Source organism: Panthera pardus, unplaced genomic scaffold (genome assembly GCF_024362965.1).
Source record: "Panthera pardus isolate Hobbes unplaced genomic scaffold, ASM2436296v1 HiC_scaffold_8, whole genome shotgun sequence".
Lineage (NCBI taxonomy): Eukaryota > Metazoa > Chordata > Mammalia > Carnivora > Felidae > Panthera > Panthera pardus.
The window spans coordinates 2012031-2032737 of NW_026527013.1; the positions used below are offsets into that span (position 1 = coordinate 2012031).

Genomic DNA, 20707 nt, shown 5'->3' on the forward strand with positions numbered 1-20707 from the left:
TGTATTGAGAAGAATGATTGCAAAGTGGGGAGCAGGGGCACCGTTGCACTTCAGGCTGGGGCCATGCCAGGGGCGGGGCACTTTTGCACTAGATGCAGGAGCCATGGGGGTGGGGGTGCAGCTGTTACATTAGAGGCAGGGGCTACAGCGGGGAGGGGGCTGTTGCATTAGGGGCAAGGGCTGTGCGGGAGGCGGGGGGCTACATCGACAGGGAGGACACTGTGAGCATAAGACTTGCGAGTGTCTCAAGTTGTGTAAGTTGTCTGCGAGTTGTGTACAAGGGAGGAGAAGAGGAAAGAAACCAGGCATGAGCAGGTGTGGTGCTGACGTTGGGGTTCCCTGCGGCCAGCCTGTCCCCCTGTCCCCAGGAGGGGCTGTGTGTGGCTCAGGCTGAGAGCAAGCCCACGTTCAGGGGTCTGGAGGAAGGAGAGAAGCCAAAGCAAAGTGGGACCAGCCAGCATTTTGTGCCCCTTGGTCACGGGGACAAGCAGCTGAGCTGATCACAGATAAGGCACGAAGTGTGGGTGTGGGGGTCTGCGCGTGGCTCTGTCGTGGGTGAGCCAGGGGGACTTCCTGTCAGTCTTCTCCTGGTCTGACGGGGGAGGGGCCCTCGTGCAGCCTGCTGTTTTCCAGACCCCAACAGGGTGGGGGAGGGAGTGCCTTTCCACTGAGGTTTTCCTGGGAGCACAGGGCTCAGGTAGGCGTCTCCATGTCACCTGTCACCTGTGAGCAGGACCTGTCACCCTGTCCAGCTCCGCACTGATGGCTCAGTCCTCTGCCAGCCTCGTGTTGAGCAGGTGTAAAATGCCCGAGTTCTTTCTGCCTCCTTTCTTCCCCTTCAGGGCAGAGGGTGGTAAATGTGTCAGGTCGTTCCTGTCCCTGCTGACCCGGGTTACTGGGGGCTTTATCCAGAGAGCGTCCCCTGGGGAAAAGTGTCTCAGGACAGAACTGTCCTTCTCCATGAGGGTTGGGGGGGGGGGGGGTCTGCGGGGGGCTCCACACCTTCATGCAGGTGGGTGGAGTCATGGGTCAGAGGATTCATCCAAATGCTGGTGACGGTTCCACGCAGGGTCCAGAGGTGGGAAACTGTCTTCCTGATCTGTCCCCTGGGAATTGCCGGTGTCAGAGACGCACACAAATTCTGTGAACTGAGACGGGTTCAATTCTAACGGTACCAGGTCCCTGTTCTCTGAAAGGGATAAACAGCTTCCATTCATGGGAAACCACACAGGGGCCCTAGAGCCGCCCCTCCCACTGTGGCCTTGCCCTCAGGGTGGAAGCCGTGATGCTGCACCTGGTTGTCCACACAGCAGCTTGGGGTCCCCGTGTCATTCGGGTGACCTGGGTTGCTGGAAGCTGGGGCCTCCTCTGGGCTGGGGACCGGCCACCCCCAAAGCTGGGCGTGGTGGGAGGCGAGGGAAGGTGTGGTAGGGTCTCGCTTGCCTGCAGGTGGCCTCCAGCCCCCGGGATCAGTGGGGACCAGTGGGGAAGGGGCTGGGGCCGCCCTGGGGTGTCTCCCGAGGACCGGTGTTGGCATCGTCCAAAGGGTTGTGGGGTTAAGTGGGATCTGTGGAAACAGGAAGATGTGCAGGTCAGACTGAGGGAAGGTTCCTCGGGTCAAGTGCCATTGGAAGGGTCATGAACACAGCGTGTAGGGGTCAGATCCTAAACTGGGAGGGTTTCCTCCCTGGTTAGAATTGGAGCCCTGGAGTAGGGGGTGCAGGGTGTGCAGATCTCCAGGGTTGGGTCCCCTGGGGTCTCCAGGTCCCCTCCTTCCTTCCTGGAGGACTGGTGTCAGCAGGGAGAGCTTAGCTCCCATGTGGGGATTGGGCGTGACCCTCTGCAATGGGGTGTCCTGTGCGGTGTGGGCACCGCGGGTGACCGATGTGAGCGGCTCCTGCTCTGCTCCTTGGCCTGTTGTTCCTGGAGAGGCTCTCGCTGCCCCGGGAGTTCAGTGTGGGTGACACTTAGGACTTTTGTCCTTTGGCCATATCTCTTTCTGCTGGCAGCTTTCCGTGTCGTCACCCCCAAACAGGTGTCACTTGACCGGATCTCTATTGCGGTGCGAGAGGGGAATATCAGCAGTGCCACCGGTGATGTGGCTGCCGTGTGGCTGCCCAGGGCTCATCTGTGTCGCTCGGGCGGGTATTTGCGGCTGGGGCCTCCTAGTGAACCCCTCTGTCCCGGGATGGTGGGGCGTGGGGGTCTCCAGTTCATGTTTTCCTTCTGTGGGCTCTGCTGTTGCCGTCAGTGTGGCCTTGTCTCCAGGGTAAGTGCCTCGTAAGTCCTTCTGCGCTGGGGGGACGTTGCATGTTGTAGCTTGTAAGTTACATGTTAGCAGGAAACGGGGTGCGGAGTGTGAACCACTCGACAGTGCTTCTGGCTGGTATCACCTGGGTGGTAAACTAGGTTCCCAGCCTGGCTGGTGAACTTTTAAGCACCTGGCTGGTAAACTGGGTTCCCCGATCCCTGTGAAGTTTGAGAGGTGTTCCCCAGGTAGGGATATCGTTCTCTCACAGTCTGAAGCCATAGGGAAACACTGGGCTTCTGTCCAGTGAGATAACATATAAACCGTGGCTAAACTGTATTCGTGTTTACGAGAGAGGGAGCTGTGTGACATCCGTTTGTGCGAGCCAGCTTCCCTGGGGTTGTCCTTGGACCGGTGGAACCTGCGAGGTTGTCACTTTTGTGACCTTATTAGTATTTCTCCGCTCATAGTCATTATCGAACACTATTAGGTTGTTGGGGGTCACTGCTCTAATGTCCGTCCACTGGTGAGTAGTGCATATTATAGTGTCTCTGGATATTGCTGGACTGGTATTTGTCCAACCAGAGTTCTCTTTTTACTAACGTCACAATTATTAGATTTCCCTCAATGCTTTTACATTTCTGGGGAACATTTTTGGACACCTCTGTTCAGTTTCTCTATGTTATTATTTGGGAGAACATCCCTTTGAACTATGACATGAGTTTGCCTTGGTTTCCTAGAGCTGTGTTTCCTTTTTTGTGTTGAAGAATCATTAGCCAAATGGTTTCTTTTGGTCTCCAAGGAGTCAGATCTGGAGCCAGGACCCTTCGTAATGCCAGAGAGGTCAGTTCAAGTAGGGCATCTAATGAATTTGGGACAAAGGAGCCATTTTTAATTGACCCCCGTGTGGGTGAGGACATCTTGTCTCCATAGTAGTCCAAGGTCATGAGCTCCCATACAGGCATGGCGACTGTCCCTATGAACATGTGTGAACATGTTTTACCCTTGGTGAAGGTGCAGGGCCAGAGGAAGGGCCGATCATTCAGCGTGTTGAGCCGAAGTAGCCCAAAGGTAAAGTGCTGCTCAGGGACCTCAAGGGACTTGGAGTCGCATCCCCAGCACGATATTTACCGTTTTCAATTTGTAAATAAGAGTAAACCATAGAACCTGTGCGTGAGAGGCACTTCCTGTTTGCAGGGGGAGTCAGAAGGTGCTGTGTCCGTGCTCAGCAGTCACGAGGGGTTTCACGTGGGTCCAGGTGTCACGCTCATTCCCGGATCAGACGCCCTACGTATCGATCATTTTGTCCTTTCAAGGCCAAAAGGGGTAACAGGTGGATTCGGGCTTCCCGGGAAGAGGTCTGAGAAGGGGAGCAGAGACCGAAACCATCTACATATCATCAGAGAGCAGAGCCTTCAGCAATTTTCCATCATCCAGACCAGCTTTTGAGATTCCAGAAAAGCAAGAAAGCCTGTGCCGCCCTGGGCGTGAGTGCCCTGGTGTGTTTCTGTTCCTTTCAAATGCAAGCGGAGTTAACTGCGTTCATCCTCACAAACTGCAATACGAAAAATGCACTGTGCAGTTTTATTTCCTTGAAAATTTGCTCTCAGTGGGAAGGGATGTCAGCGTGTGGGAGTTGGGAACAGCAGGTGCCAGTGATCACCGTGTCCTGGACAGTCCTCCATCATCTGGGCACTGGTAAAAGAGGATGGGTGCAGGGTATAATGGGATCATAGCCTCAGGCTCGTAATCTTCTGTGGGCTTGGTGCCTTTAAGGGCTTCTTTATTTACAGGAAATTTATTAAATACGACAGCGCTCTGAGGGATTTATTTGAATCTTCATAGGAGGTACACTGTGGGTTCTGCCAATATTAGTTGGGGATTTTGCTCAGAAAGAGGATGGCAGGTGATCCAGCCGAGACAAATGATCAGTGTCCCCAGATGCCACTCTAGTGCGTCAGAGATGAAGTAGATAAAAGATGTCCAAAGGGCATTTCGCCCCCTGGTTAGGTATTTTGAGTACCTTCATCCAGTTCTAGAATTACTTCCCCTTTGTGGGAGAATGAAATTCCAGCGTGATCCCTTCTGAGGATCCGTGCAGTGAATGACTAGAGGTGGAGGAACTAACGTGAAAATGGTGTGTCTGTCACACGGGACTAGACACAAGGGGGCGGGTTCAGAGGCAGGAACCTGTGCAGGTTCATTAGAGACCCCACTGTTGGAGCCCCGTGAGCTCTCTGCGGCGGGACCTGCTTCACAGTGTAGGTCCCGTGTCAGGCGGCACAGAGAGAGTGCCTCCCCATCTGGAGAGTGGTTTCTCCAAGCTGATCAGGAGGGAATTTGGGGCAGAGCCCCTGTGGTCCTTAGAGCCCAGCCGTCGGGCATGAGGAGGGCTTGGGAGGGGCCGGGAGGAGGGCTCCCACCTGGAGCATTCAGGCTGCTGATAACCTTCCCTCACAAGTCCTGTATGTTGGCAATAATAGTGCAAACTAGGAGGTATTTGGTGGGTTTTTTTTAAATGTTTGTTTATTTTTAGAGACACAGAGTGTGAGTGGGGGAGGGGCAGAGAGAGAGGGAGACACAGAATCCGAAGCAGGCTCCAGGCTCCGAGCTGTCAGCACAGAGCCCAGCATGGGGCTCCAACCAACGAACTGTGAGATCATGACGTGAGCCGAAGTTGGATGCTCAACCCACCGAGCCACCCAGGTGCTCCTTATAGAAGCCTTCAGTTGTTCGTGGTGCAAATTAAGAATTTTAGCTGTCTTTCCTTCATGTGGGCTGTGAGTGGCCTAGTTTGTCAAAATAATTAAATATGCAGGGGATGAGATTTCCCAGCCCATCCTGGTCCTTTTAACGAAAAAGAAAGATTCCAGTCCAGCCCATTAAATGCTGCCTGATGGATTCCACATGTGAAGAAAGACCAGAAGTTACATTGAAGATAGGCTGAAGTCCATTGTAATAGCTATGTACAGGTTCATCAGGCTTTTGTGTGGAAACCTGGATTTTGTTTTAATTCACAGTCTTAGGAAAAGCTACTGTAATTGCTTGGTGGGGATTTTCAGACGTTTGGCATCTTTTCAGAAGTTGGGCCTCTCTCTCTCTCTCCCTCTCTTGGGTTAGTTTCATCCCATGTGTGGCCTGGGCCTCAGCAACATGCATGTGGACTAGTTGATCTGAATCTGGGAAACCATGTTGGTAAGTTGAATAGCCATGTCATGTTCTTCAGCGAGCTTATGGGGGGTCCTGGGCACTTTTGGAAACTTCTGCCTTAGTCCAGGGAACATGAGAAACATGGGCTTTTAGATCTTTTTTTTTTTTTATTTTTTTTTTATTTATTTTTTTTTTCAACGTTTTTTATTTATTTTTGGGATGGGACAGAGAGAGACAGAACATGAACGGGGGAGGGGCAGAGAGAGAGGGAGACACAGAATCAGAAACAGGCTCCAGGCTCCGAGCCATCAGCCCAGAGCCTGACGCGGGGCTCGAACTCACGGACCGTGAGATCGTGACCTGGCTGAAGTCGGACGCTTAACCGACTGCGCCACCCAGGCGCCCCGGGCTTTTAGATCTTGAGAAGCCTTCCCTTTAAAGAGGCCTGGTTAACAGGCTGAGGTAAGGAGGGATCATGGGCAGGTTCAGAAGAAAAGGGGAAGTTCGGAGCTTGTTGAGGAAAGTGGTTGGAGGCAGGTCCCGGGTGTAGAGTAGCCACCGGATGTCTGCAGACAGGGAAGCCTGGGCGGGAGAAAAAGACACTTCGGAAGCCATTTGTCGTTATTTCAGTTGTTTGCCTTGGTTCATTTGAAACAGTCTTTTGCAAAGAGGTACACTTAGATCCTGAAAATATTTGCAAGTCTTGAGGTACTGAATAAAATATGTATCAAATTCAGTTTGCTGGATTCACGACTTCCTCATTTCTTTTTTTTCTTTTCTTTTCTCTCATTCTTTCTTTTCTTCTTTCTTTCCTTCTTAATTTTTAATTTTTTTTTCTAACAGTATTCAATAAAACATGTTTGGGGAGATTGAAAGTTCCCCATAAAGGCCCTTGTAGTTCTAAATTATATTTGGTTCAGTTGCTCATTTTGTTAGAAATGCACGAGGATGCACCATGGTTTTTAAACATAAGATTGGCCAGGGTTCCATTTGAGGGCCCCCTCCATGCGCTTTGATAACTGGAATCCATTTCTTGGTAGTTTTCTCTAGACCAGAATAAAAATTTATGAACACTAGTCTCTATAGGAGTAGCCTTGTTCCAGAAGAAATCAGACCAAGAGCCAACGCATTTCCAACAGGCACGATTCCAAGAGGAACAGTCCAGTTTTGGAAAGTAGTCGGAACAAAAATGAGTTCTCTGAGAAAGGACAAGCCCCTAACACAGGTTCTGAATAAACCCTGGAGAGTGCACACACAGGAGAGCGCAGACCCAGGGAGCGGGGCTCTGATCTCAGCACAAAACAACCTCCACTTCAGGGTCCCCAAGAAAGCAGAGAGAGCAGTGGGCTCCGTGGGTACCTGCACCTGTTTGCTCGCCAGCCTGGAGTGGTTGGGGTCTCCTCTGGGTCCCCTGGTGATCACCAAGTAACATTAACTTAAAAATGAAACCGGCAGTTATTTTTCCAGGAAAAAAATGAGAATAGCAGAGAATTGGGATTTGGGACAGGTAAGCCCCAGCAATACCACAGGCAAGTCTGGAGAAGAAAGGGAGGAACAAAGGGAGGAACGCTTTTTCCTAGAGGAGAGGGGACATTGGGAGGGGCTGTGCCAAACCAGAAAGCCATTGGAGCAAACTGGGTGTTCCACGTGTAGTGGCTTCTCATTGGCTGAACTGTGGCTCTCTTTCATTGGCCGAGGCATGACTGTCTCTCATTGGCTGGGCTGCGACCATCCCTCATTGGCTGGGTTGTGACTGTCTCTCATTGGCTGGGCTGTGGCTCTCACTGGCTGAGCCCTGGCTCTCACATTGGCTGGACTGTGACTGGCTCTCATTGGCTGGCCTATGATTGTCTCTCATTGGCTGGGCTGCTACTATCCTGCATTGGCAGGGCTGTGGCCGTTTCTCATTGGCTGGGTTGTGGCTCTCACTGGCTGAGCCCTGGCTCTCTCTCATTGGCTGGGCTATGATTGTCTCTCATTGGCTGGGCTGTTGCCACCCCAGGAAATCATCTTCCTTCCTCCTGCAGGAGCAGTGATGCATTATGGGTGTGCAGGTGCGTCTCTCCGTGTTGTGTCTGCCCTTGGCCCTGAGCGGCAGGTTGGGGAGCTTCCCCTGTGGACTCCTGACTGCACTTCAGTCGTGTCGCCTTTACTCAGCCTGGAAGGGGTGCCCGGCTTCTGGGTGGTTTTCATCGCTGGCGATCGGGAGTCGTGCCGCGGAGAGCAGAGCGCGTGCGCACGCGTGTGTGTGATGGCGCTCGTCCTCCCGGGTCTGGGGCAGGTGGATACGAGGAGCGGACCTGCCGTGTTGGGTGGGAACTCCACGTTGCTCGTGTTTGGGGTCCACCAGACTCTTCCAAGGCGGCCGCCCCCTCTTACATCCGCAGCAGGATGAATGAAGGAGAATGCGCCCTGCTCACGTCCTCGCCAGCGCTTCCCGGGGCGTCTTTATAGCCAGTGTGGTGGGTGCGAAGGGGCCTCTGCTGGTAGTTCGAGGTGCGTGTCCCTCGTGACGAATGTCTAGCATCTTTTCATCGACCCACTGGCCATTTGCATATGTTCTTGGGAGAAGTGTCTGGGTGCGCAAATGTTAGGTGTGGACTTTTCCCCGCTGCCCCTTTTCCGGGATGAGGAAGTTCCTTTCTGTTCCTAGTTGGCTGAGTATTTTTGTCAAGAGAGGGTGGTGGGTTCAAGGAGATACCTTTTCTGTGTGTAAGTGATCATGGGGTTTTTGTTTCTCTTCTGTTCATGAAGTTTATGACTGCTATTTTGCTTGCTGAACCAACCATTTTATTCCCAGATAAATCTCACTTGGTCACATTGTAGAATCCATTTTATTACTATTTTTAAATTTTTTTTAAACATTCATTTTTTGAGAGTGAGAGAGACAGAGCATGATCGGGGGAGGCAGAGAGAGAGGGAGACACAGAATCCGAAGCAGGCTCCAGGCTCGGAGCTGTCAGCACGGGGCCTGACGCAGGGCTGGAACTCACAGACTTGAGAGATCATGACCTGAGCCGAAGTCAGACATTCAACCAACTGAGCCACCCAGGCGCCCCTGTAGAATCCATTTCATATAGGATTAATTTTGGTGTCAGGATAAACTGGCCACATGGGGTAGATTGGAAGTGTCTGTGCATGGTTGCATTTTGCATATGGATCCCTGATGTGTGGTGACGTTGAGCTCATTTCATGTGCTTTTTGGCCACTTCTGTATCTTCCTAGGGAAATGTGCATTCACATTTTTTTGTCCATTACTTAGTTGCATTATTTGTCTTTATAATGTAACCTATAATATAATCTTTTTTATTGTTGTTATGCAAGTTTTGAAAAACCTGTGTAGGTTACAAGCCTCGTATCAGATGTGACTAGCAAACCCACGCTGCAGCCCCAGATGAAATGGTGTTGCCTTCATTGTAGCTGATGTAGCTGGAATTCTGTGTGCTTAGGCTGTGGAAACATGTCTTTTATTTAAGTAATTCCTGATTATTTTCTCATAATTGTTTGCTTTTTCCTTCAGTGATGTGGTGTCCTCATATTGCTCCAAAGATACTATGTGTAGGGTGTTCAGATTGGTTGCGGAGGGAGGGTGGGCAGCATAAGCTGTGAAAGAATTCACCCACAGCAGAATTTACCCAACAAAGGAGTTAGAAGTCTATTGAATGCACTGCAGGGGAGCTGCAGGCCACCAGGTGGTGGTGACGAGCTATGGTCATAGGGCAGAGTGAAGGAGTGTAGGGACACATGGAAATTCGCCCTTTTTATGGTAACTGTGCCCGGTTGTAAGTAGACCATTGGCGAGTTGGGGCCTGTGGCTATTTAGAGGCGGGTCACTTCATGAGCCTGTTTTTTATCCATCTGTGTGGTCACTGTGGGCCCTTTTGCCTAACTTAGGTTTCCATTGGTGAAGCCTGTTGTCTAAATGTGGCCCTGACATCCCCCTGACAGGTGGAAAATGACAAATCTTTGGTGTTAGGACAGGGGTGTCACCTTCAGTAGCTTCTTCCTGCTGAATGAGGGCATAGAGATGTCCCTGGTGTGTCAACATTCAGCAGGAAAATAAGCCTGAAGAAAAGACCTTTGATAGTTGACCATGATCTTCCTCCAGTCCAGGAGTGTCGCCAGTCATTAAAGGAGAGGGAGGGATCCTTTCAAGCACCCACATGAGGATTTGTATCTGTCAGCGCGCCTGTTACGTTATTGGGGTAATCTGGAGCGCGTACATGGCACTCTGTTTTAATGAAAGCATAGGTTCCTTTTTGAGCTGCTGCAGGATATCAGGCCATTGGGTATTGGAGGGTCACCTTCTCAGTTTGTGGGTGACTGTGTGTTGGGCTTGGTTAAAGATGGCTGTTGTATGCCTGGCTAAAACCTCTATTTGTAATTTTAAATCCATAGAGGTTTTCCAGGAGAAATATGGTTACAGGAGAGTCCCATTAATAAGCCTTCAATGCCTGATGTCTAACCTTAACAATATCCTAATTATGAGGAATTGCTGGCAAATGGGAGCTACCTCTCCCCGGAGATAAGGACGTCCCAACCTGCACCATGCAATCCAATATAAGGAAAATGAGGGCATCCCCTATTTCTGTAAGTCCATAGTTAATCACATGGAGTGGGATATGCTCAAGCGTTTAAGGAGTGAATTTCTTATCACAGCCATGCAGAATTGGTCAAGGTGACAGTTGAGTCATGCAGTTGGTGGGGAGTCCTTCCCATTTCCCAGCTGTTCAAATAATGCTGTGTCCCTGGGGTTCTGTTCTTATCCAAACAGAGTAACAAGCATGACGATTCTCTGTACATGAGTTATTGTGGCATCTCTCTGAAGTTCACATCAAGTTGTCTAGCGTTGGTATTCAGAATTTTAATAAAAACAGCAGTTTTAACTTTTAATGATTTTAAGTCATGAGAAAGGAAGATATGAAACCTTAGTTTGGAGAGCTCTAGCCAGATATTTGAGGAAACCAGAAGAATTCAAAACCTAGTCTGGTTTATAAGAAATAGTACCAAAAACCCAGTATCTACAAAGATGTTGTTTTGAAAACATAATTATTTTCTCTCTGCATTCACTCTTATTTCTAGAGATAGAAATCAAGACTGATTTGTTTGTAAAACAGGTCCAGTTTTAACAAAATGGCCTAGTTATTTACAAACGCTCAGCAAGAACAGTGATTGGCCATATAAGTTTTTTAAAAAGCTTGCTTTGCTCAAAATTTTCATAAGGAATCTCTAGATCGAACTTTTAAAAAAAACTTTATTTATTTAAATGTTTATTTTTGAGACAAAGAGAGACAGAGCATGAACAAGGGAGGATCAGAGAGAGAGGGGGAGACTTAGAATCTGAAGCAGGCTCCAGGCTCCGAGCTGTCAGCACAGACACTGACACGGGGCTTGAACTCACGGACCGTGAGATCATGACCTGAGCCGAAGTTGGACGCTTAACCGACTGAGCCACCCAGGCGCCCCTCTAGACCGAACTTTTAATAGGCCCTCGAGGCCAGAAGACAAGCCAAATATTTGTCACCAGACTTGTCTGCAAGACCTGTAGATTTATGTGATTTCTTCTTCTCAAGGTCCCCAAACTATCCTGAGATTTTCTGCGCCTGCCAGGAGTTGACTTTACTCACCTGGTAAGGCTGCTGGGAACTCTGTCAGCAAGGCATCAGGCCAGTATTTCCAGGGGGGTTGATTGGCTCCACAAAGTCCACCTTAATTCCTTCAAGCTGTCTGGTTAGTTCTGGGTCTATGCAGGTCTGTCTCACATCCGACATTCCTGTCAAATCTTTGGTGAAATAACCAATGTGTCCAATGGTGTCTTGTTACAAGGAGAACAGATTCTCATTGTACTTAAGCAAAAAGGAGGGGAGGACTCAGCACTCAGATGTGTAGGAATGTGTTGGCTTGTAGGTCAAGATGGCAGCTGCATACATGGGAACTAAGGAGTTAAGGGGGGAATCTGACAGAAGCAAGGCTGCCGAGACTCAGCCAGCATCAGGAAGGGGTCCCAGCTGAGTCCTTCACATGTGCGGATTCACCACGGCCGAGCTGCCGTTGCCATATTTGCCACTCGTTGGGAATAGACCTTGGGAACAGAGTGGAGAGGAGAGGAAAGGGATCATTCGCCCATACAGGCCCGAATGGTCTGACCTTGTTCACCCTCAGACCCATAGACCATACCAGGGACCCCTTGGATAGAGAACTTTGGCTGCCTCGTGAGGAGTACGGTTGTACCTGCCAAAGGGCAAAAAGAAAGGAGAGGGAGTCACGGATCCCCCTGAAGGGCAAGAGGGGAAATCCCTCATCCTGTTGGGCAAGGGGTGCCCCATAGACGCCCCCTGGGACTTGGGATCCTCACCAAGGAGGAACCTCAGGTGGAGGTTGTCAGGTGCCCAGAGAACACTAGAGTCAGGCCACCAAAGGAAACTCCCAAGAAATTCCTAGGAAATCCCAGGAGAGGCCGAGTACAGCAGAGGGTCCCTGCGAAGGGCAACAAATATGGGGTGAGCCGATCAGGGGGAGGCCCGCAGCTCAGGGGGTGAGAGAATTCCCCCCAAGGCAGAACAGAGGAGATAGAAGTTTATTGAATACCCTGCGAGGGAGCAGCGGGCAGGACGGCAAAGAAGAGACCATCTGCCGGGAGGTGGTGCTGGGGGCTACAGTTATGGGGTCACGAGGGAGCATGAGAACCTTTGGAATGCTCCCTGTGTGGGACCTGTGCCCGGTTGTAAGTACGCAGGGGTTAGTTAGGGCTTGTGGCCGTTTTGAGGCAGGTCACTCAGGAGCCCGTGTGCATTCAGCTGTGTGCTCACTGTGCCCTTTGCTGCATATCTTTCCATCACTCAGGCCTGTTGCCTAAAAACGGTCCATACACTGTGATTCTTCCTCCTGTGTTAACGTGAGCGGTGGCTGTGTCCCCATCAATCCCTCAGGGACTCTTCCTTCTGGTGCCCTTTTCCTTGAATTCTGGGCCCTGGGTTAAAAGTTTGAGCGGCCCTGCTGACTTCCACGTTTCTTAAGGCCCCGGACTCGTCTTACACATCAGGTGTGCCAGGCGCCCGGGCCCTGGCTTGTGTCTGTGCCCAGAGCCCACCTAATCCGGGGAAAGGGTCGTGTCTGCCTCTGTCGGAAGAGAGGGGACTCCAGCAGGCTTCTTGCCCTTGTTCCTTCCAGGGCGAGAGCTGCTCCCATGAAGCAGCACTGGAATCTAAGTGTCCACACCATCCTGACATTCTGGTTCCAGTTCTTGGAGCTGATGACGAGGCATAATCTTCTTAGAGCAAGCCAAGCGTGTGTCCTCCAGTCTGTGTGTTGTCCGAGTGAATATTTCAGTTTTCGGTCTGTACAGTACTGGTCTGCTCAGATCTGTCTCAGTGTAAATATCCCAGTAAATGGGGTGTGTGTAAGTCCATGTCAGCTGTTGTCCTTACCCTCTGTTGTGACTCAGGGGTCCTAGGAATGGAGTCAGCTCCCTGCCCGTCACCCTTTATTCTCCCACACATGTGGGTATAGATGGAACTTTGCTGCAATAGAATGTGTGGTATGTTTCAGGCCTCTGTGGTCTTTGAGGATGTGGCTGTGAACTTTACCCCGGAAGAGTGGGCTTTGCTGAATCGTGGTCAGAGGAAGCTCTACAGAGATGTGATGCTGGAGACCTGCAGGAACCTGTCTGCTGTGGGTAAGGATGGCTCCATACCTTCACTCGTCATTTAGGGAAGAAATATTTCTTACAATTGGCTATTCTTACTGGGCCGGAGGAATGGGAATACATTGGAAGAAGGACAGAGTTGGTCCAAGCATTCATGAAACCTATCTGGAGTCATATAGCTTTTCCACAAAAGCATAGTTTTATGTGTTAAATTGGTTGTTTATTACCCTGTTTTTTAAGTTTATTTATTTTGAGAGGGAGAGAGAGTGTGTGTAGACACTACTCATGAGAGTGGGGGACGGGGAGAGAGAGAATCCCAAGGAGGCTCCGCACCGTCAGCACAGAGAGCAATGTGGACTTGATCTCACGAACCGTGAGATCATGACCTGAGCTGAAACCCAGAGTCGGGTGCTTAACCAACTGAGCAAGCCACCAGGCACTCCAAGGCCACTAGTTTTAAGACCAAGAAATGTTGCCGACTTGCTACATGCCAGCACAGGGAGGAGACAAACAAATATGTTGTAAAGGAAACAACAGGACAAAACCACTGAAAATGAGCTACATGATATGGAGATAAGAGACCTACCAGAGACAGATTTCAAAGTCATGGTCCTGCAGATCCTCACCAGTCTTGAGAGAAGAGTGTAGAAACACAGACCTTCAACAAGAAGATAGAAACTATAAACAAAAACCAGTCACAGCTCAGAGTTTCCATAACTGGCCCGAAAAATGCCAGATGGAATCTGCAGGAGGTAAGAGGATGTTAAACACAGATCAGTCATCTGGAAGATGCACTAGTGACAAGCCACCAGGATGAACAGCAAAAGAACAATACTGACAAATAAGTGAGGACAGGTTCTGGGACCTCTGTCACTACTGGGCTGCTTGGTTCTTGTCCTGGATGCACCAAAGAATCGGCGACCTGTACCAGAATGGGGAGCTGGGGTGGCTTGAGTAGATATGCGTAGTCATTGCACTTTCCATTAGAGAAAAGGGGCCACTGCTGGAGTAAGAGGGGCAGTGGCCCCAGGATGCTCTCCTTTGAAGCCTGCTTCATGTACGTGTAAATTTGCCTTTGGTTGACATTTTGACTGGCAAAATGGTGGTTGTAGAATATTTGGGCTTCTGTGCCTGTGCCTGCTCATGATTCATTCTGTTAGAATTGTACAGATTTATATATTGTCTATTAGTTTTTGCTATTTATGAGTTTTATGAGCTTTTGCTGTAATCTTAAGAGTAAGTTGCACTCTTTCTGCACATGGCTCAGCTCTTGAAAGTCCCAATGTGGCTTTTGTTTTTGAATTTTTTTTTTTTTTAGAGAGAGAGTATGCAAGCAGAGGATGGGGCAAAGGGAGAGGGAGAGAGAGAGAGAGAGAGAGAGAGGGAATTCTCAGGCTACACGCTAAGCACGGAGTCCAAAGCAGGGCCTGATCCCATGGCCCTGGTATCATGACTTGAGCCAAAATCAAGAGTCAGATGCTAAACAGACTGAGCCACTGAGGCTCCCTCATACACACCCCTCACACACACCTCCCTCATACACACCTTTGTGGCTTTTGAGCCAGCTCGGTGGCTAGGCCTTTCCTGTTTTGGTAGCCCTTAGAGGTGGCTCTGTAGGTGTGGCTGTTAGCCCCACCCCCCGCCACGCCCCACGTAGGGGTGGCTCTGAGGTTGTGGCCAGATCTGTTTTATCCCTCCTCACTCATGTCTAACTAACTGCCCCACACTATACCATGTCAGGGGGAATAACATTTTATTAGAGAAGTCTAAGGAGGGGAAGAGAGAGAAAGGGGCAGAAACTTACTAGAAGAAACAAAAGCTGAGAATTTCCCTAATCAGGAGATGGGAACAGATATCCAGATCCAGGAAGGACAGCAAGCCGAAACAGGATGAACCAAAGGAGGTTCACGCCAAGACTTATAATAAAATGGGAAAAAACTTAAAACTAAGGAGATAAGGTCTAAGAAGAAAGAGAAAAGCAAACTGTAAACTCTAAGGGAAATTTCGTAAGGCTGTCAGCTGATTTTTTTAGCAGAAACGTGGCAAGTCAGTGGGGAGTGCCATAATACTTTCGAAGGGCCAAAAGGAAATAACTATGACCAAGGATATTCTACCAGGCAAAGTTAATCATTCAGAATTGAAAGAGACAGAGCTTCCCAGAGAAAAATAATTAAAGATGTTCATCACCATTAACCCAGCTTTACAAGAAATCTCAAAGGACTTCTTTTAAGTGGAAAAGAAAAGGCCATAAGTAGAAGCATGAAAAGTATGAAAGGAAAAACAAAATTGCTGGTAGAGGGGCACCTGGGCAGCTTAGTCAGTTAAGCATCCAATTTCAGCTCAGGTCCTATTCTCACAGTTCCTGGGTCCAAGCCCCATGTCAGGCTTTGTGCTGACCGCTCAGAGCCTGGAGCCTGCTTTGGGTTCTGTGTCTCCCTCTCTCTCTGCCCCTCCTCTGCTCACACTCTGTCTCTCTCTCAAAATAAACAAACATTAAAAAAAATTTTTTAATTCCTGGTAGAAGCAAATGTGTGGTAAAGATAGTAAATCAATCACTTACAGAATTAGTATGAAGGTAAAACTCAAAAGTAGTAAACTCAAAAGTTGTATCTTGAGGTTACTCAAGGGATACACAAGAAAAGATGTGAAATATGTGGTTCCTGGCTGGCTCAGTCAGTAGAGTGTGTGACTCTTCATCTCAGAGTCATAAGTTCAAGCCCCACATTCATTGGTGTGAACCCTTGGGGAAAAAAAGACATGAAGTATGACATCATACCCATAAAATGTGGGGGAGTATAAATGTGTTTTAGAATGTGTTCAAATAAGCAATTATTAATGTAATACATACTGCTGTATGCATAAGATATTACATATGAACCTCATGGTGACCATAAACCAAAACCCTATAATCCATGCACAGAAAATAGTGAAAGGTACACAAGCAAAACATTAGGGAAAGTTGTCAGATCACACGAGGAGAGAGCATGAGTAGAAAGGAACAGAGAAGAACTATGAAAGCACTTAGAAAACATTGAACGAAATAGCTAGAAGTACATGCCTCTCAATAGTTACTTTCAGTGTAGGTGGACTGAAGGCTCCAATCAAAAGATCTACAGTGACTGAATGAATAAGAAGAAAAGACCCATGTATATTCTGCCTGCAAGGGAGTCACTGTCACCCAGTGGACACAGACTGAAAGTCAAGCAGATGGAAATAGATTTTCCATGCAAATGGAAGTGGGGGAAAAAGCAGAGGTAGAAATACTTCTATGAGATAAAGCAGACTTCAAAACAAAGACTGTAATAGACAAAGGCCATGACACGATGACAAACAGATTAATCCAACAGGGGGCGTATAACAATTGCATATATCTATGCATCTGACAGGAACACCTCAATATATAAAGCAAACATTACTAAATACAAAGGCAGAAAATGACAGTAGTACAGTAATTGTAAGAGAATTTAACACTCCACTAATGTGAATGCATAGAACGTCTAGACTAATAATCAGTAAGGAAAGAATGGATTTCAATGACACATCAGACCAGATGGACTTAATAGATGTATACAGGACAGTCCATCCCAAACAGTGGAATACACATTCTTTTCAAGTCTGCATGGAACATTCTGCAGGATAGACCATAGGTTAGGCCCAAAATTTTACAAGTTGCAGTAAATTTAAGAAGACTGAAACCATACCAAGCATGTTTTCCATGCATAGCAGTATGAAAGTACAAGTCAAGTACAAGAAAACAGAAGGAAGCTCCAACGCATGGAGCCTAAACAGAATGTTACTAAACAACAAAGAAATTAAAGTGAAGTTGTTAAATACCTCCAGGTATTCACTGAATGAATGCAGTGATGGAAGATTTTTGGCATGTGTAGCATAAGCAGTTTGAAGAGGGAAGTGTATAGTGACACAAGCCTACGTCAGGAAACAAGAAAAATCTCAAACATTCTACCATTGCACCTAGAGTAACTAGAAAAAGAACAAGCAAAGCCCAAATCATAGCGAACAGAGCAGAAATAAATGAAATGGAGATTTTAAAATAGATCAATTGCAAGAAGAGCTGGTTCTTTGAAAAGGTAAAATTGACAATATCTGGTGAAAGTAATCAAGAAAACAAGCGAGAAGGCTCAAAATTAGAAATGAACCTAATGAAACTAGAAAGAAAACTTGCAGTCAACACCACAGAAATACAATGGACTAAAATAGATTAGCATGAGAAATTGTTTGCCAACAAACTGCACAAGCTAGAAGAAATAGACAAGTTTTTAGAAACTGTAATCTGCCAAGGCTAGATCAAGACGTAATAGAAAATGTAAATAGATCCATTACAAGAAACAAAATTGAATTACTAGTGAAACAACTCCTAGGGAAAATCCAGGACCATCCAGATGGCCTCACAGGTACATTCTACCAAACATATAAAGAAGAGTTATACCTATCCTACTCAAACTATTCTCAAAAATAGAGACGGAAAGAATACTTGCAAGTTCATTCCATAAGGCCAGCATTACCCTGATACCAAAACCAGACAAAGTCACTACAAAGAGAAAAAAAGTTACACAGGAATATCCCTGTTGAACATAGATGTCAAATATAAAACAAAATGTTAGCAAACTGAATTCAAAATATATTCAAAGGAGCATTCACCACAATCAAGAGGGATTTATTCCATGGATGCAAGGATTTAACATAAGCATATCCATCAACATATGATACACCACACTAATGAGATAAATTATTAAAAATCATGTGATCATCTCCATAGATGTAGAAAATCTTTGGACAAAATTGAACCTCCATTCCTCATAAAAACTCTCAAAAAGTGTGTATACAGGGAATATACCTCAACAGAATATAGGCCACATATGACAAACCCATAGCTACCATACTCAGTGGTCAAGAGCCAAAAGTTTTTCCTCTATGATCAGGAACAAAAAACGATGTCCACTCTCACCACTTTGATTTAACATAGTACTGGAAGTCCTAACCAAACAAGTCAGACAAGATTAAGAAATATGCAGACTGTTAAGGAAGATGAAAATATGGTCAATATTTGCAGATGATTTGAAACTATTTATAGAAAATCCTTGAAACTTCACCAAGTACTATTAGAACTAGAATCATTGAAAGATACAAAAGTAATAATACCTAAGTCTGTTGTTTTTCTATAATAACAAAATGGCAGAAAGAGGAATTAAGAAAGCAATCTCATGTTCAGTTCCTTCAGAAACAAGAAAATATAGTGAATAAATGTACTCAATGAAGTTGAAAGGCCTGTACTCTGAAAGTATAAGACATTTAATGAATGAATTGAAAAGGACACAATAAGTGGAAAGATATACCATTGTCATGGATTGTAAGGGTTAATATTGTTAAAAATGCCCATACTATGAAAAGCACTCTACATATTCAATGCAATCCCTATTGACATACTAATAATATTTTTCAAAGAACTAGAACAAAAATTCTAAAATTTTTATTGAAACAGTAAAGATTCCAAATAACTAAAGCAATGCTGAGAAAGAAAGCATACCAAAGCTGAAGATACAACAGTCCCAGATTTCAAACTATACTACAAAACTATACGAAACAAAACAGTATCGTACTGGCATGAAAAGAGACCTATAGATCAAGAGAACAGAAGAGAGTCCAGAAATAAACCCATGCTTATATGGTCAAATCATCCACAAAAAAAGGAGTTGATTATATACAATGGGAAAAAGACTGTCTCTTCAATAAATGGTGTTAGAAAAATGAGACAGCTACCTGCAAAAGTAAGGCTCGACCACCTTCTTACATCATCTCACACAAAAGTAAACTCAATATGGATTAGATACTTATGTGTAAGACTTGAACTCACGTATCTCTTAAGACAAAACAGAGGAGATAAACTCATGGACGTCATCAGCCTTGGCAATATTTTTGTGGATTTCTCCCTTCAGGTAAGGGAAACAAAAGGAAAAATAAAAAATGGGATGAGGAACATAACAGACATTTTCCTAAAGGAGATATAGAGTTGGCCACTTAGCACATGAAAAGCTGCTCAGTAGCACTTATCCTCAGAGAAATGCAAATCAAAACCACAATGAGCTGTCACCTTAAAGCAGCCAGAATGGCTACCTTCAAAAAACACAGGATACCACAAGTATTGGTGAGGATGTGGAGAAAAGGAAACTCATCATTGTTGGTGGGATTTAAACTGGTGCAGCCACGTTGGAAAACAGTATGGAGCTTCCACAAAAAGCTAAACATAAGTACCATATGGTCCATAATTGCATTTCTGGGTAGTTCACCAAAGGAAAAACCAGGACAGTAAGATACATGCACCCCCACATTCTTTGTGGCATCAGTCACTATTCTCAAGATATGGAAACAATGCAGGTGTCCATCAACAGATGAATGGATAGTGAAGATGTGGTATCTACATACAAGGGACTATCACTCAGCAATATGAAATGGATGGAGTCTTGCAATTTGTGACAACTTGGATGGATCTAGAGGGTATTATTCCAAGTAAATAAGACAGAAAGACAAACACTGTCTTTTATATGTGAAATCTAAAGAACATAATGAACGAACAAACAGCAAAAAATAAGGATAGACTTAGAACTATAGAGAATAAAATGGTGTTTGTGAGATTGGAAGGGGATGGAGAGACAGGTGAAATCATGGAGGGGATTGAGAAGAACAGATTTGCACTTATTGAATAAACAAGGAAGGAAGGAAAAGTAGAGCACAGAGAATATGGTCAATAATTTTATAGTAGTTTTGTATAGTGACAGTAATTGCACTTATTATGGTGAGCACTTTTTAATGTATATAATTGTCCAACATATAGTTGTATGTTGTACAACTGACAATAGTGTAGATCAAAATGCTTCCACTAAAAACAAAACAAAACACAGGTATCCATTAGCAATGACCTTGAAGACTATGAATCCATCTTCCAAATTGCTTGATGCCCTTCAAATACTGCCCCCTGCTGAGCTGTTCTCCAGGGGCAGGGCAGTAGCCACACACACCACCCGACCTCCCGTTGGCAACTGGGACAGTGCAGAAGGCTTCACCAAGGGCCTCTGTGCCTTCAGGACAGACCAGCAACCCTCGGGTGCACCAGGTGCCAGAGAAGGGAAAAGCATTTGGACACGTCCATTAGAAAGGTGACTCAGTCTTTCTTTGAGAAGATGATGTTTGTCATTCACTTGGCTTCCCTGCCAGACTTTTCATCCATTCTCACCCTCAAAGTGAGCCTTTTGTGTTCCTCTTGTAGGGGTACGGGTGGCTGTGTGTATCTTGCCTAGTTAGTATCTGATAATAATCTGATAATACTTATCTCCACATTGGTCTCCATGTATTTTGAAGTATTGCTGAGTAAAGAGGCTGCCATTTCATACACTCTTCTTAATGGCAAAGTCCCAAACCACTAGGGTCCCCAGAATTTTTCTGTGGTCATGTGTCCGTTCTTCCTGACGAACTTCATTTACATTTTGGGATCAGTATGTGACTGGAAGTCGATGTAAGGTCTGTTTCTTATCTTGAAACATCGACCATTCCCAAGAAATTAAATTACGCTACTAATTCTTGCAGGTTGTCGAAGTCAAGGTAACACAAGTGCATCAAGGCTTCAGTGGAGCATTTTGCTGAATGAGCCA

At 46.6% G+C, this 20707-nt stretch overlaps 1 long non-coding RNA gene across 4 annotated transcripts in view; it reads left to right on the forward strand.

Moving 5' to 3' along the window:
* LOC109261251 (uncharacterized) overlaps nt 1-20700 on the forward strand; it is a 38130-nt gene extending 17430 nt beyond the window's left edge. For all 4 annotated transcript variants that reach the window (XR_008420363.1, XR_008420366.1, XR_008420365.1 and 1 more), the window contains exons 2-3: nt 12947-13073; nt 20643-20700. This is a non-coding gene — a long non-coding RNA (uncharacterized LOC109261251). The remainder of the gene's footprint in view (nt 1-12946; nt 13074-20642) is intronic.
* Nucleotides 20701-20707: the final 7 nt, after the last annotated feature.